This window comes from Enoplosus armatus, chromosome 17, assembly GCF_043641665.1.
Source record: "Enoplosus armatus isolate fEnoArm2 chromosome 17, fEnoArm2.hap1, whole genome shotgun sequence".
NCBI classification, from domain to species: domain Eukaryota; kingdom Metazoa; phylum Chordata; class Actinopteri; order Centrarchiformes; family Enoplosidae; genus Enoplosus; species Enoplosus armatus.
The window spans coordinates 15089275-15105211 of record NC_092196.1 but is presented as its reverse complement, the minus strand read 5'-3'; positions in this window follow the sequence as shown (position 1 = coordinate 15105211).

Sequence of the window (15937 nt, the reverse complement as noted above, 5' to 3'; positions counted from 1 at the left end):
GCTCTTCACAAAGCTCATGATGGGTCATTGAAGAGGCCAAAAACCGTGTGGTGGGAATTCTTTTAAATCAGTTTCCTCTAGCTGTCTAACACCAGTGAGTCAATATCTCTGCACAAATGTATGTGACAGTTTTGCTGGCAGCAGCGCACTTCTTTAAAGTTGTATGAACTCAGCACCTTGACGGAAACAAATTCATCTGTCATGTAAAAGAGGAAAATGTGTTGAACAATGAACAGGTTCATTTAGAAAACTGGTGAGAAAATAACTGACATTTGTACAATTAATGAGCTGCTAATCCCTATGTTAGCAACTGAGACTTAATCGTACAGCATTGCAGGAGCACCATAAAATAATAGGCATGTTTCAGTGTCATCATGAGAAGACACCACTCTCATGTCTGTACAGTAAATAGGAAGTGACCGCCAGCTGCTGGTTAGCTTAGCTTTGCACAAAGACTGAAAACAGCTTGTCTGGCTCTGTCCAAGGGTGACAAAATGCACCTACCAGCACCTCTAAAGCTCACCAATTAACATGTTATATCTAATTGATTTAATCCGAACAAAAAACGAAGCATATTAATGACACGTTGTGGGGTGTTTTCTTTGGCCGTGTCATTTTTATGCGTCAGTTTTTGGATGGCTTAAACTCTCAGCAAGAAAGCGAATAAGCATATTTCCCAAAATGTTCAATTGTTCCTTTAAAGAGTTGCAACAGGTTATTTAGATTTTATTTGACTAATTAATTCAAAATGTGTTATTTCGTTTTGAAAAAAATACAACTTTTGTCAACTTCAACTACTCTGTAAACAAGAACACAGTCCAACCAAACAAATGTAATATTTTTAATTTATTCATAGGGTTCAAATTAATGCTTAATTTGTGATTACTAGCTTTTGTACCTTGCTTTTCCTCCACCTGGAGCAGAAGCTTTATTCAGAACCATTCATACTATTCATGGTTATGGAGATACACCAGGAGACCCTGATGCCTGATAATTGAAAGCGAGAAAATACACCCTGACATCCCCAAAGATAACAGTGGCTCAGTGGGTGGCCTTATGTCCAGATGGTAGCTTCAAAAGCATTTATTAGGAGAAACCCAGCTAATTGTAGTTAACGAGCTCATGTAGCGCTCAGAAAGTTCTGGAAACAGCCATTAAACATGGCAAAGCATTTGTTAACCCGACTTTAAATCGATGCAGACTCGTCACAGGCTTTCTACAAAGACCAAAGTTTGAGTTTATGTCTCAGTGTGGGGCCTTATCTCTTGAGGTAAAGAGATAGGAAAAGCATAATGAACCTGTGCTGTGGCATAATTATACTTAAGGGGATAAGGCAAGACCTCGCTGCCTGCAGCAGCTCTCATTGGCCTGACGGCCAACACCAGCTCTCGCCAGCCCTCCACAGCTATGTCTCTTGTCTGTGACTGAAAGGTTAGGATCTTAATATTTTGCAGACAAAATAAGGTTCAGACTACAACCTGGAATCCAATTATCATCTTGTGGAGAATATGAATTGTTATGCAATTGAAACATTACTAAACAACTCAAAAAAGCACAAATTCTGGTAACAGCTTAATAATGGAGTAGCCAAGATTTTACTCTAGTAGCGATGACTTAGCAAGCTAATATTATCGTAGCAAGTCTAAAGGCCCAGTTTCCTGGACTGGGTTTGAATTCAACCAGGATTTGGTTTAAATCTAGAATAGTTTGTCATGTCTTAAAAGTGACTTTCTAAAACAGTCCTGGACTAAAAAAGCTGAATTTCCATCAGCTGTCCTCTGGTGAGAGTGTACTCACTCACTGACGAGGTTAATATCCTTGTTAGAGCTGGCCTGACGGTGCTCATGAAAACTGGTCCCAAAAATCTCATAATATAGTGGAACTGAAAGCATAGAAAGAGACGAGACAATGGAGGCATAAAAAGTAGTAATGATGGAAGTTTTCATGTGTCTCACCTGACTGATAATTAATCTGACCTTCCAAACTAGAAGTTTGATTTAAACCTGAGTCCTTTTAGTCCTGGAGGAACTTTAATCTTCCCTCAAGAAATGGGTCCAGTTAAGAGTTAAATGTAGGACTATTCTGAACCAAGTCTGGGTGAAAAGGCCACTTTAGTATATGTAGGATTTGATTTAGGCTTAATTGTTGTCTAGGAAACTGGTCCTTACTGTCACAAATGTAGCTTAAAGTTTGCAATTGGTAAACATATAATAAAACAAGGCATTTGGGGAAATGCAGGTACACTACCCTACTAAAGAAAAACAGGTGTCATGATGTTGAGTTCAGTCTGCATGTTAAAAAAAAAACATGTTTTAAAAAGGCTTCGCCAGTCAGGCCTTTAGTAGATGTTAATGAATGTTGCCAGTTAAAATTTGGCACTTTTATAGTAGAAGTAAACCTTAATATCAAGACAGCAGGATCACAAAATAGTAACAGATCAAACACTGACAAACACTGTAGCACGTACCGAGAACTTAGCACCAAAATGTTCACACCGACAGCATTTTGATAGTGATGTAACTTAACAGTAGCTGCTTGTGTAGTGCTTTGTCGTTACCCTGTGGAGTTGTGAGGATGAAGCACGCAAAAAAACACATATCTATGCCTGGAGAGTGTGCTGCATTACAGGGATTGTTCAGGTGTTCAAGAGGCCTGCGTTACTTAACAGGAGCGAGGAATCCTCTCAGTGCATCTGAACAGCAACTTTCCTTCATGTTTTATTTTTGTTGTTAGCGTTGTTACTGAATTCTTTCCATGTTAGTATATCAATATCACCTGCCATTATAAAGATATATATAAAAGTGTGATATATACATAGTTAATGGGTCTATTGAAAGAAATATTCTTTATTTATTTTCACTGTGGCAGTTATATTTTCTGTGCGTTACTTTAAAACCAGGTACTCTGGCCACATGTTTACACAAAAAAAATCAACCTTACTTTGAGTCTAACAACCATCATATAGTCAAATAAAGCTGATATTAAAAAATAAAATGTATAATAGCTTCACAATAAAACATTCAGAAGTCATTTCCATCTTTCTAACAGTGTTGGAAGGTAAATGAAATATAATAGAGACAGAAATATAAAAGAGACAGTTAAAAATAAAATCTTCTTTATGTGAGGAAAGTGTGTCTTTTCCCATTAAATACAATTGTCTATGTTCAGTCACAGTATTGTAGACGTCCTCATGTTGCCCTTTGACAATATGGTCAGTATTAGTTGAGTAAATTGATTTATTCTGGTGATTTTCAAATTCAAATAAAGTGTTTTAGTCTTCATATGTTCAGTGAAGTCAATAGTATTATCACAGTATTCATGTTCTACAAAGTACATTTCATAAAAGACTGTTGGGGAAAAAAAAGGCCTCAGAATCCAGTTTGTAAAACATGGCAAAGGATATCAGACTGTGAATCAACAAAATACCATCACAATTTAGTTTCATGGCTGTCAGTGGTGACATGGACATATTTCATTTAAGGTACTAATATAGAAGTATTGTTGAGTATTTTGTTTGTCGTCTGCCGTCCAAATTGAAAGGCAACAGCTGATGAAAAGCGTCTTCAAGAGGCAGAAGACCTGAATTTGTTATTGTAAAAGTGAATTATTTGTCCTTGAATTGTAAATGCCTGTGTTGCTGTTTATTGGAATATACATTTGGGAGATGTCTATGACCTTGAATAAAGATTGTATTTAAATTTGAACTCGGTACCTTCACTAACATGAGCATAAAGCGTTTAAATATGTAGCATGGATGTATGTATAATAGTTTGAACAAGTGGAACAATGCATGCACCTGTTGTTTCTCGGCTGTCATGCAGCTGGCTGACACTGAGCAGTCTCCCGCATGCTCCTACTCTCAGTAGTCTCTCCGTCTTTCCTCGACCTTTAATATGTTACCTCCCCTCTGCAGCAGCTACCTAGAGATCAAACACATCCTGTCACACCACAGCAACCCTGGAGAAAGACGGAATACAAACAGTGAGAAGCAGCAGTGTTTATTATGTCCAGTGTGAGATCAGAGGGCCAGAGGACTCACCGTGACACAATCATTTTACTGCTTCTCAAAGAGCTGCTGTGATAGCAGATTAGACCAGGCGTTCTCATAGCTGGAGGACATGAGAGTCTGTGAGTGCTTGTACTCTACTGAATGTTAGTCGATACATTTTAAATTATAAGCCCAGTGATGACTGAAGGGTATTGAGTTGTGTGCTGGCTCAGGTGTGGAGAGGACACCATCTAATGCAGACATCCTGCCCTCTAGTCAGCGCCTGCACACACTACATCCATCGGTGCACCTGACAGCTCTCTGCTACTTTAATGTCTCGGTGCAGCTGGCAGCCTCATATGGGTTAATAACACTCTCATCTGTTCTGGATTGTAAAATACAAGCTGCATTCAGTACATGTCAGATAAAAAGCATGTGTGTGTGAGAGAGAGAAGATTTTCATTTGGGACTTCTGATTTTAACCACTAGATGTCCTCGCAATTTTACAAATCCTTTAATGAGCTTGAGTCCTGCTGGTAGTCCCAGTCGTTCTCTGATTCATCACAACATGCCACTCAGTCTCGGCCGCACAGTGCTGCAAATCAACACTGTGTCCCCTCATGGTCATCATCCTCCTCCATACGTCTCTGATTGTAGAGACTGATTTGCTGAGGTAGAATACATTTACTCAAGTACTGTACTTTAGTACAATTTTGAGGTACGTGTATTTTACTTGAATATTTCTGCTACTTTATACTTCTACTCCACTAATACTCAGGGGCAAATATTGTACATTTTACTCCACTACATTATTTCATAACTTTAGTTTCTAGTTACTTTGCAGATTCAGATGATTGATAATATTAAAATGTAACCAATAATAAACTGATTATGATGTATTGTTATAGGTTAAGATAAGACTTTATTGATCCCAGGGGGGGAATTCACAAGCTACCCAGCAGTAAGGTAGTCTTTATCATCTTTAACCAGCGGCAACATTAAAGTGATTAATGCATCAATAATTATAATCCAACAATATAAAAAACATTATACTGAAATGGGCCATTTGAATGCAGGACTTTAACTTGTAACAGAGTATTTATACATCATGGTATTACTACTTTCACCTAAGTAAAATATTTTCTTCCTCCGCTGGTTATTTAGAGCCTTCAAATGGTCAGGTCTAACAACATCCAACATATTGTGGCACTATACTACAGCTCATGTGGTTGAAAACTATGACTAATCTTGTCATATATGTGGACAAACTACAATAGTGCACATTGAGGTCTTTTTTTGAATTTATTTTCAAACCAGCTACAAAGAAAGCAGCTTTTATTTTGGGGTTCTATCCTTCTCTGATTAATTAATTCCTACTCTCAAATGAAGTGCAACTCTTCAGGAATAAAAGGTACTGTGTGTGAGAGGCTACAGTGAGAGCTACAGCTTCCCTTATCAGGTGTTCTTTAAGTTTTGGCAGCAGGGCAGAGAGGTGGGAGTCTTCAGCTGGTGTTGATCCCCAGGAATGTTGGCAGAGTCTCTGCGTTGCTGCTGCTCTTGTGCTGCTCTGGCAGATACATTTAACAGCACTGTGATCCTGCGGTGTCTTATCTCCCCTCAAACAACCCTAATCCTCCACACAGAAATGTTACCCTGCAGAGCCCATCCCCTCCCACTGTAGCAGCTCAACCTGGAGCTCCCACACAGACAATCCTTCCACTTTTTTTATGTCTAAGATTTTAGATTACACACCTGCAGATTCCTTGACGTGGCGCTGTGTGGCTTTCCTGGGAAGACTGACATTGCAGGTTTAGTCGTGGCACTCTGAGCACCCTCATACATTTACTGTACATCTGCCGAGGAAGATCGTTAATTCAACCTGTGTACCTGTATGTGCTTGCTTGCATGCATGAAGTTATTTTTTATTGTCTTCAGGGAAGTTCAAGGAATGGAAGGAATGAATACATCTGAGGCACTCCCAAAGAAATGTCCTCCTTTGGATTTTCAAGTGAAATGCGATTACATCAGACGTACCACATAATAAATGTCTGCTACTGCCAAGTCTTGCAGAATAAAGGAAGGGGCTTTGCAGACTAATGACATAAACACCTGTTGTCTACAGGTGCGTCCTTTGCTGTGGCTTCAGCATAATTAAGCACTTATGAAGTCGGCCTCCAGCAAATGTGATGAGGCCAGGGTGAGGAGAGGCCAACACAGCAAGTCCTTTGTGGCTTCAGGGGCCTCAGTCGGAGTAGGCAGAGATAATGTTGGACAGCTTGCCCCTGAGGAATGCAATTGGGACAGTGCTTGGGCCAAAGCCAGAGACTCCACTGAGCCTTTTAACAGAATCATCCCTTCAGCTTCACACAAACTGGTCTCAATACAGTGACTAAGTGAGAGGTCCAATCCCAGTCCATCGACACGGACACACAGGCTTTGACGCGTTCTGATTAGGTTTACCACACTGTAAAACCAGTGAGTGCTTGAGAGCTCCCTCCCTTATGCACACTTTCCATAAATCTACAATCCAGCAGTGCTTAACGGAATTACCCACAATTCATAGCATTGTTACATTATAAAAGGGAATGACAGGGGAAATCCAGACCCCTGTTGAAAAGAGTTGGCAAGAATTGATGTACGATCATTATGTAGTTGTGCCTCCAATAATAACAATTTCCAAATGTTTTGAGCCAACAACAATATGATTTTGCTAATATACTTAGATTGAAAAACAAACATTCATATTTAACTACATATAAAATATGAGCCCCACTTTTTTGACCACAGAAATGCCTTCGCTCCGTTCATTAAAAAGTGCTGCCCTCGTCTCATACAGGTGCAGTGGAGTATTATAGCTGGCGTCAGTTAAAGTCCATGAGGGTTCAGTACTTAAGGTTAAAGGGTGAAGAGCGGCAACCACCATGGCTGACTGATTAGCGACTCAAATAAATCATTTTATATTAACAACATATCAAATGTGTATTGTGAAAGGACTCAAAGCGACCCGCAGAGAATTACCACCCAACTCGGTCCTTCAGCTCTGCTAAGTGTTTTAACATCTTTTAGCTTGTTTTGGTTTTACGGGCCCTCAACTTTACTGTTTTGGTTCAGTCTCACTGCTTATTAACCGCATTTCCTGCAGCAGGCTGGTGAACAAAGTGTAGCATTTGGCAGCTAAAGAGCCAGATATTTACATACATACATACAGAAACACAATTCAGAATGAATGCTAATGTTGTAACTGCTGGATATGTAAATAGTCAACTTTTTTCGAACAAGTTCCTCATATCAACTTAAAAGATGTCAGATTTGTGTTCACAGCTTGTTTCCGTTGCCTCCCAATGGCCAAAAAAATCAGTTAATGTAGTTATTAAAGAGTGAATGAGTGAGAATACCCATACACAGCACTGCTGCTTCACACTGATACGTTCCAGTTTAGCTCGGCTGCTTGTTGCAGAGCAGTCGATAAACACCAAACACAATTCTTCTCTTCTCTTCTTTTTGTTCTTTTTATGTTTTCTCAGTCCACAGTTACATCACAGCCCTCGGGATACTGCAGTCATAATTAACTTCTTCCCCAGTCTTCCCTGGAGAGAGTGAAGTTGGAGCTAGTTTCATGAACAATCGAGCGGACATCCCACTGTTAAGCTCCTGCCCTGTTGGTGCACCTGCAAAGTTTGGCTCCCAGCCTTAACTCCATCTTTCTGTGCATGCTCTCCTTCAAAGGTCTTCCGGGTGTCTACACGGTTAATCGTGCTGTAAGCTGTGAAGAGCTCTGTATAATTAGTTATGACAGTTGCACAAAGTAGATTATGTACAGCAAAAATATGCAGTACATAAGGAACAGTATGTGCTTTACAGACTTATAACCCAAGAGCTTATCACATGAGTGTCATCTGACTCCCTTCCACTCATTGATACATCCTTCAGAGCCCAGAGGAGGTTCTTTGATTCCTCTAAAAACACTCATCATTTTGTCATTGTTAGCTCTCCAAGACAACTGGACACCCTGTTTGTGAATTTACTCTCTTGTTGGTAGAGGATGAATGGCTGTGTCATCGCAGGAGGGAGGTTCTACAAAAACAGAGCATGAAAAGTAGAGACAAGAGCATGCAATGGAGGCAAGCCAACACCAGCCATAGTTTGATGTCTGAGAGGGATGTTCATTTTGGGACTTAAATGAAAACAGAACACAGAGCCCTCTGTGAAGAAGTCACTATTGTGGCAGGGCATGTCCACATGAATCCTCTGTTTATCCACTCAGCACACTAACTGTGGTTCCCTCGGTTGGTCCCAAACACGCACATCCATCCCTGGCTATTTCTGAAACAGCACAAAAGACTTATATATTTCCTTAGCAGTATGTACTCCCTCAAAGACAAAAAAAACAAATCACAATGGTGCAAAAATCTGAGGAGCAGAATTTTGGCTCCAGTTCATGTTTGCCTTATTTGGTTCTGATGACACCAGAATGCAGTGGAAATGATATTTGTATGCATGTGTTTACTGTGATTACAGGATTGGAAGAGGGCATTAGACGTCTTTCATCAGCTCTCCTGGTATTCTCCTGTCTCTGGAAAGTGTGAATGCACTTTCAGACTTTCTTCAGATTTTCTCTTGGCAGATTGTCTTATGTGTGTAAGGGGAGACTAAATGTTCCTAACTTGGCTGGTGGTTTTAAAGTGAACCTTTACCTTACCTATAAGAAACATCTACACATTTTTGTTGCCATGGTGAGAGTCTACATGCAAGACTGGCTTCAGAAGCTGCAGATTTCCTCAAGCACACAGGAAGTTGTGACTAAATTTGAATGTGCAGCAGGCAACACTTTGTCCAAATAGGAGCTGTAAAACGTTCAATAACTTTCCATGAAAGTTTGAGACTGAAAAAGAAGTTAGCATGAGAACATGCATGCACTAGAGTATGCTGCGAATTTCAATGTGGAATATGATACTGCAAGAAAAAAAAGCTACTGTGAATGTCCGTTTCATTGGAATGGATGTGATTATAATATCACATTCAAATACAGGAAGGATGATTTAAGGTTGTAAAGGCATAAAAGAATTTAGCTCATCATGAGGACTTTCTTGTATCTTTATACTTACACATACATAGAGCAGTGACTATTTCAACACTGTAAAATTTGAGTATTACTAAATCTGCTGTGTCGTATTCCTGTACTTTTATGCACACTGTTTGCTTTGGCACTGTAAGATGCTAAATGGCACACTTTGAGGAAAACTGTATTTAGGGATCATGCCAGTAATCTGGCCTTGATAAAACAGTTCAAACGGAATAATTTTCCTTCGGCACAGCGTCTATTTTTCATCACATTAGTCATACGCTGTGACACAGTTTTACTTCTACTACCAATACACAAGCAAACGTAAACCTTCTTGGTTTTTGGCAAATGTTGACTGCACTGATGGATGTAATAAAACTTTCTTCTCTGCCTAAAGGAAATACACAAAGTGTATCCACTCTAATTACAGCCAGAAGCTATGAAGGTCACAAAAGGTGAAGACTGGAGCAGAGGGAAAAGACCACTGCTAATCAAAGCATGCTCACCATTGCGTCAATGACTGGGGTGACATTAAAGATGACATTTTGACCAGAGCTGTTTAGTCCTATTGTTATTTATTCCTTGTCACTGCTGCCCTTTTAAAAGGAAAGAAATAACAGAGCCAAAGTCTGAATCCTTCAAAGTAGCAGCCACCCAAAGTCAGTATTAATTGAATCTAAAGGACCACCACCCTAGCATTTATCTCTGAATGGCCTGTGTATTCTTCTCTCTTCGTGCTGCAAAGGCTAATATCCTCTGGTGTAGAGCCTTTTTTTATCCCCTGACTGATTGTGGTCGGAGTAATCTTTAGTCCATTTCCATTACAGCTCTCCACAAGCGGGGTGTCCGAGGGTCAAGTGGTCAGTCGCAAAGCCAAAGTGTTCACAGCTCTGTCTTTGAAGTCTTTGATGGCCACTAACCAACAAAGACGACTGTATCCATGGCCACCAGTGGTGAAAGAGGGAGAATGTGACCAGTTGCCGCAGATAAAATCTGCCAGTTCATTTCAAGGTCAGCAGACTTTTCACACTTCCCAAACTTTGTTGGACAAGAAACACATTCTGTTCCAGACCCCTGAAGCACCTTTAGAAACCGATGTTATGATTCATTCAGGAAACCTTGGCCTCTGAAGCAGACTTCAGCGCAATGTGCTTCCTCTCTTGCTCCTTCCATGCTTTTGTATTGGCTGCAAATATTTCATAAAATGTTTGCGAGTGCTGCGAGTCTTCTTGTTGTTCAGTGCCTTGGAAGATTTCCAGTCAGTTCACATGAAGGCTATCATGCCACCTTTCATTCCATGCTTTCAGTTCATTAAAAAGCAGTTCATTAAAAGTCTCCACAGTCAAAGTTCACTGGGTGGGAGGTACAGCTGTATGTAGCGCTCTGTCTCCAAACTAGAGCCTTACATGGAGGCTGTGGGAATGGAGTGTAGGAATCCTTCCAATAGGGAATAAGGGTGAGAAACACAAATCTTAAGAGAGCCTCTGTGGTCACGGGGCCTCTGTGGGTGCAGTATGTGAGTCCAAGGAACAGTGTATAATGTCGGCTTCTCATACCCCAAGACCTTCACATAAGTCACATCAGTTTTCTCTGACAAAGCCTCTCTCTGGCCAAACACCACCAGCGGTACATCAGCAGTGCTGTGCACAGCGCACACTGGAAGTGTGTGTGGGTGGGGGGGGGCAGTGATGGGGTGTTGGCACTTTCAAGTTGTGTTTTTTCAGGACAGGAGCAGCTGTTAAAATGTTATCCTGCCATTCTGTCCAAGCACACAGTGTTTCACAACTGGCTCAGCTGTCCCATGTTTTGTTTCACTGTCGCCTGTGATCTTGAATTTAACTTTGAGAGCCTCAGTTACCCTTTTAGAAATGAACATGACACATTATCAGAGCAGGTGAGAACTGAGTCTCTGCACACAACCTTTCCTCAGCCCTGACAACACATCAGGATGTTGTATACACACTATATTCTAACTCAGACCGACCCACATTTTCTTTCTTGTTTTGAAATATACAAATCACCAGCCAAAGACAAATTGAGGGCCATCAAAAGCAGTTCTTTAAATAGTCCTGTTGTTTCCAGCACACGTCTCTACTGTGGTGGATCTTGCCTTTAACACTGTTGTATCCGAGTGCTAGTGTGTCAGAAGAACAAAGATGCCACTGCGGGGATAGGCAAACAAATTGAATGTGACAGTTTACTGCAAAGCAACCCATACAGCCTTCAACATGCCAAAATCCTCTACACCTAGCCAGGCTTTAGCCAAAATCCCACATTCAGCCTCTTTAGTCTGTTCAAAGCCTGATGGATGTCGTCGTTGAGTCTCTGGGACCACCATGGCAGCTGCCAACACTCACAGTCTGCTCTCATCAGCTCCCACACAGCTAGTAAACTCTGTGGCCATTGTGGGTTAGCGCTGCAGTGTGTTTTTGTATCATGTGGACATCATGTGGTGAGCTTTTCAAAAGAACCTGCCATCCTGTATTCCAGCAGAACAGTAGCTCAGTGCGCCCCCACCTCTCTTTGCAAAGGGTCCAGGAGCTAATGTTCAGTAATTCGAGTGTACACTCAGTCTGGATGAAAAGAAGGGAATATTGTGAGTCTGTGTGCCAGCTTGCAGCGAGGTGACATCTCACTCTTATGTCGCCTTGTACTTGTTTGTTCTCACTAGTGAGCTTGATGAAGATGTTTTACTGCAAAGCTGGTTCAATTGAACTGTGTACACAACACCATCTGTCCAAATTCCTTTTGCTAACAAGCAAACAAATTAGTTGCCTCTGTTCTGACTAAAAATGCTTTCCACAATGAAATGAATTACAACCTAAATTACATATTCAGACTAAGCACTTTCAGTTTCTCCTTGGAGTTGACAGAACTATAAAGAAACACTGTTGATCAATCATCACTTGCTTTTGCAGTAAATGAAGCTTACCCTGCCCTGACCACAGAACCGTGTGGAAGCACTCTTCTCCCTGAGGTACATGTTATTAAAACTGGCCTTTTGACAAGCATGCATGAAATGAGTGCACGTAAGTGCGAGTACCGCCCCTCTGGTTCTAATCAGAGTTGTGTTGCTTGTTTGGCAAGCACCATCTGCTGAGGACCCGGCCCCACCGGGGTGAAATTCAATCCAGATGCCTGCTATTTGGCAACACCAGCACTGTCTCATCCTATACTCTTGACTGGCTTCCACAAACAACATGACAGACTCCCCTCATGGAAGCAGAGCAATCTGTCATGCACACGGCTTGACTTTGGTGGAAGTTCATTGAAATGATCTGACAGTCTTTCCAAAATCTGACAAATCTGAAAAACCCAGCAGCATGGGTCCAGATGGCTCCAGAAAGAGAGAGAGAGCTGTAAGAAATCAGGCTCATGATCTAAAGAGATATCTCTTTATAATATTAATTTATGGTGTAAATTAAGAATTTTCAAAACATAATGATAGACAGTAAAAGCCTGAACATGCTCTTGTGTTAGAGTTATGGTTAGGTTGTTTGGCTCAGGTCATATCTGTTTGGAGGCACCTGGAAGCTGCTCAACGTTCTCCCGGATCTGCATTCTTCATATTTGTTTACAATCCATCTATAATTTTATCATCCTGATTTTCCACGTTGGAATTGAGCTTTTTTGGTCTATTCCGTACACGTGACATCTATTGCATGTTGTTGTTGTTTTTTAGGGAGTTTTTCCATATCTGAATCTAGGGATGGAGGTAAACTTTTATATTCCACTTATACTCAAGATATATGAGGTTAACCAACCACAGTTTGCATGCATATCACACAAACCTTCTATGGAAAATACTACACAGGTAATCAGTGCATAAGCAGACAGACTGCACTTTATCAGATCAAGTGCATTAACACACACATACACACACACACACACACACACACAGCCTCCCTTCTGCTCAAATCCTAGAAACACCCCTTGGTTGTTACACAACAGCACAATCCTGTAGTGTTCCCCATAATGCACTGCTCTCTTTGAAGTGAGGAGAGATGGGTTCATGGCATCTCGGGAAGAAACCCTGCTGTAAAACCATGCTGTCTATCTGTCTATCTATTTCTGTCTATCCCAAACCTCTCTCCTCCATCATTTATATTTGTGTTCTTAGCAGGAGCAGATGTCTGTAGGCAGATAACAAATGTCTGGGGTTACTTCGGTCTAGCTCAGGATTTAACTTAACTCCATACATATCCTCCATTTATTCACAAATGGATGCCCAAAAACCTCTTAACAGTCGAATATCAGTGTATTTGATCAATTAAGACTTAAATATGCCACAAGGACCACTTACACTTAGTTACAGTAAAGAAAGACAATCGTTTGAAAAGGTACGCCAGCTTTTTTGGTTTGTATTTGCATCACAGACTATTTATAAAATAATCTGTAACATAAATCTCTGTCCATATGGTGCAGTGGCTGAATTACAGTGTAGTATACACAGTTTAAAGAGCCATACATCAAACTCTGCACCAAGCCAAAACCAGTAAACAAGCTATTAGACATAATGGCGTATTATTTATGGTAGGTCTAATTCTGGGAAAAAAGAAATGCCAACATAATGACATCAGATATTAATGGGATGGAAACACTTTTCATGACCATTTAAGTGGTGCAAAAACGTAAACAGAAATAGTTTTAAGCAATTTGTGACGAAAGCTACAACAAACGTGTAACTTTCAGTTTTAAGAGTAGAGCAACGATTTGCAAATTTGAATTGAACATATGGAAATCAGACATGGACACTATATAAAGTATATTTTGTATGATGTACTGCTGCTAATTGTATTGCTTTTAATTGTATCCATTGTACTGCATTGTTTTTTAATATCTTCCTGCCCAGCGACTGCAGATGTAAATTAGCTGTACAGGTAATTCTGGCTCAACGTTGTGCTGTGCATGGCCCCTGTTAAATAAGCTAATACACTAAACGAAGCTAAACATCACTTGAGAATAAAGCAATGGATTATTGTAGTTATTTTCAACTCATACCATAATCCTAACCCTGCCCACTGTCCAAATGTTCAAACCATAAAACACTTGTATTTTCGTATTGTTACGGTTCAGACATGTTTTTACTGTATTGCTCCACTGCTTTTTCATTCATATTAAAATATTTATTAATAACGTGACACATTAATACAGTGATATGATCCAGGTCATATTTCTCCCTTTTGTTTGTGCTTGAGAGACATATAGCAACAGCTGAAGGAATCTATTGTCTACCATTGTCATGAATAGCTGTTTGGAGGCAGTATAGATGGCTTTCTATCTTCCACCACAATGTAAATCAACTTTTTTTCTGTCTGTTGTTACTTGTGTAGCATACTTGCTTTGAATTTAATGTATCCAGGTGTAGAAAGTCAGAAATGCCCAAGAGGGTTCTAAATATAATGATACCTTTTCTCCCTGTGTGTCCCAGTAGAGACCATTAACCTCTTATAGCTCCAGTTGAATGATATATTGCGATATTTCAGCACCTCAAGATTTATTGTGATGTAACTCACACATACTGTCTGGTGCATTTTCTCAGTTGTACTGCAAACAGTGGGTGCAGGAAGGTAAACACCAAAACATAAATAAAACTAACCCGCAGACACTCATAATGATAACATATTATGTAGAGGCAGTGATTGACCCTCTGCTATCTCCATGCCATTTGATGCCACATGCTTCGGCTGGGTGGCCCATTATGTAAAGTAGATGTAGGCTCTAATCACATCATCTTTCTGTGTGATCCAGTTAGGAACAAGTGACTAAAGGCTTCCACATCTACTAAACAGCATGCAGCCTGCATCGCCACTGGAATAGGGGCCACAGATATGGAGGGCAGACAAAAGATGCCTTGTGTGCAGCAGCAAAGGAATGCTCAGGGAAGTCCATGCCTGCTCCCTGGACTTACTCTTATCTGATTGAAAGCACAGGGAGGCCCATGCATTTATTCAGGCTTTCTTATACAAGCTGGTTAAGCCTGAAGTCTGGCTCTCCTGCACAACTGCAGCAGAGTGAATCAAGTTCAAGACAAACTTTGTGGTGACGTCTTCTAGCAGTCAACCTGTCTTTATATTTCTGAACAGAGCAGAGGCATGTTCTTTGTTTGCACTACTGTCATGTGTTTTGGGGTGTGAAGGAAATGTGGCTGATGTAAGTAAAAACTGTGTAATGACACCCTTGTGGTTCACTGATCCTACCCAATGTCCTCCATGTGTTGGCTATAAACATGGAGTCCCACCTCTACATGACCTCACTATGCTCATCCCTCTACCACCTTAAATACATAAATAATGTGCACATGAGGAACATAAGGACAATGGACTATGCTCCAACAATGTCTTGATCCCAGCTCTGTGTGGGAAAGGGAGGTAGGCATGTCCAACACTCTGTCGTCTGCTTAAGTCTGCATGTCTCTAGAAAATCCTGTGTGGTGAATGTAGACCTCCCATAAAACAAGGCTTCCAGACAAGGGCGGCGACCTCAGCTCTACCTCCACACAAACCTCCCACAATGCATTAAAAAGGCCAATAAACAGGGCTGCTGGCAGGCAAAGAGTGGGGAATGTCCAGGGAATAGAGAGAGGATGGTGATATGTGATGGAAGCAGACAGACACGGCCCGTAGATTTGTCAGACGATTAGCTCTGTTTAAAATTATATTTAAAGTTATATTCAATATTGCATTTTTTAGGGAGCAGGGCAGAAAAAGTCAGAGAGGGAGATATTTGAGATGTTTATAAATAGGAAGGTTGGAGCCTGCACATCTGATAAGGGAAAGCCTCAAACAAAACACCAAACACAAGAACAATAGAGAGTAGGAGGGCTTTGGAAGGGATGGGGGCCCAGAGAGGGGCGGCTGAAAGGCCCACAGTGTAGCAGGACAGAG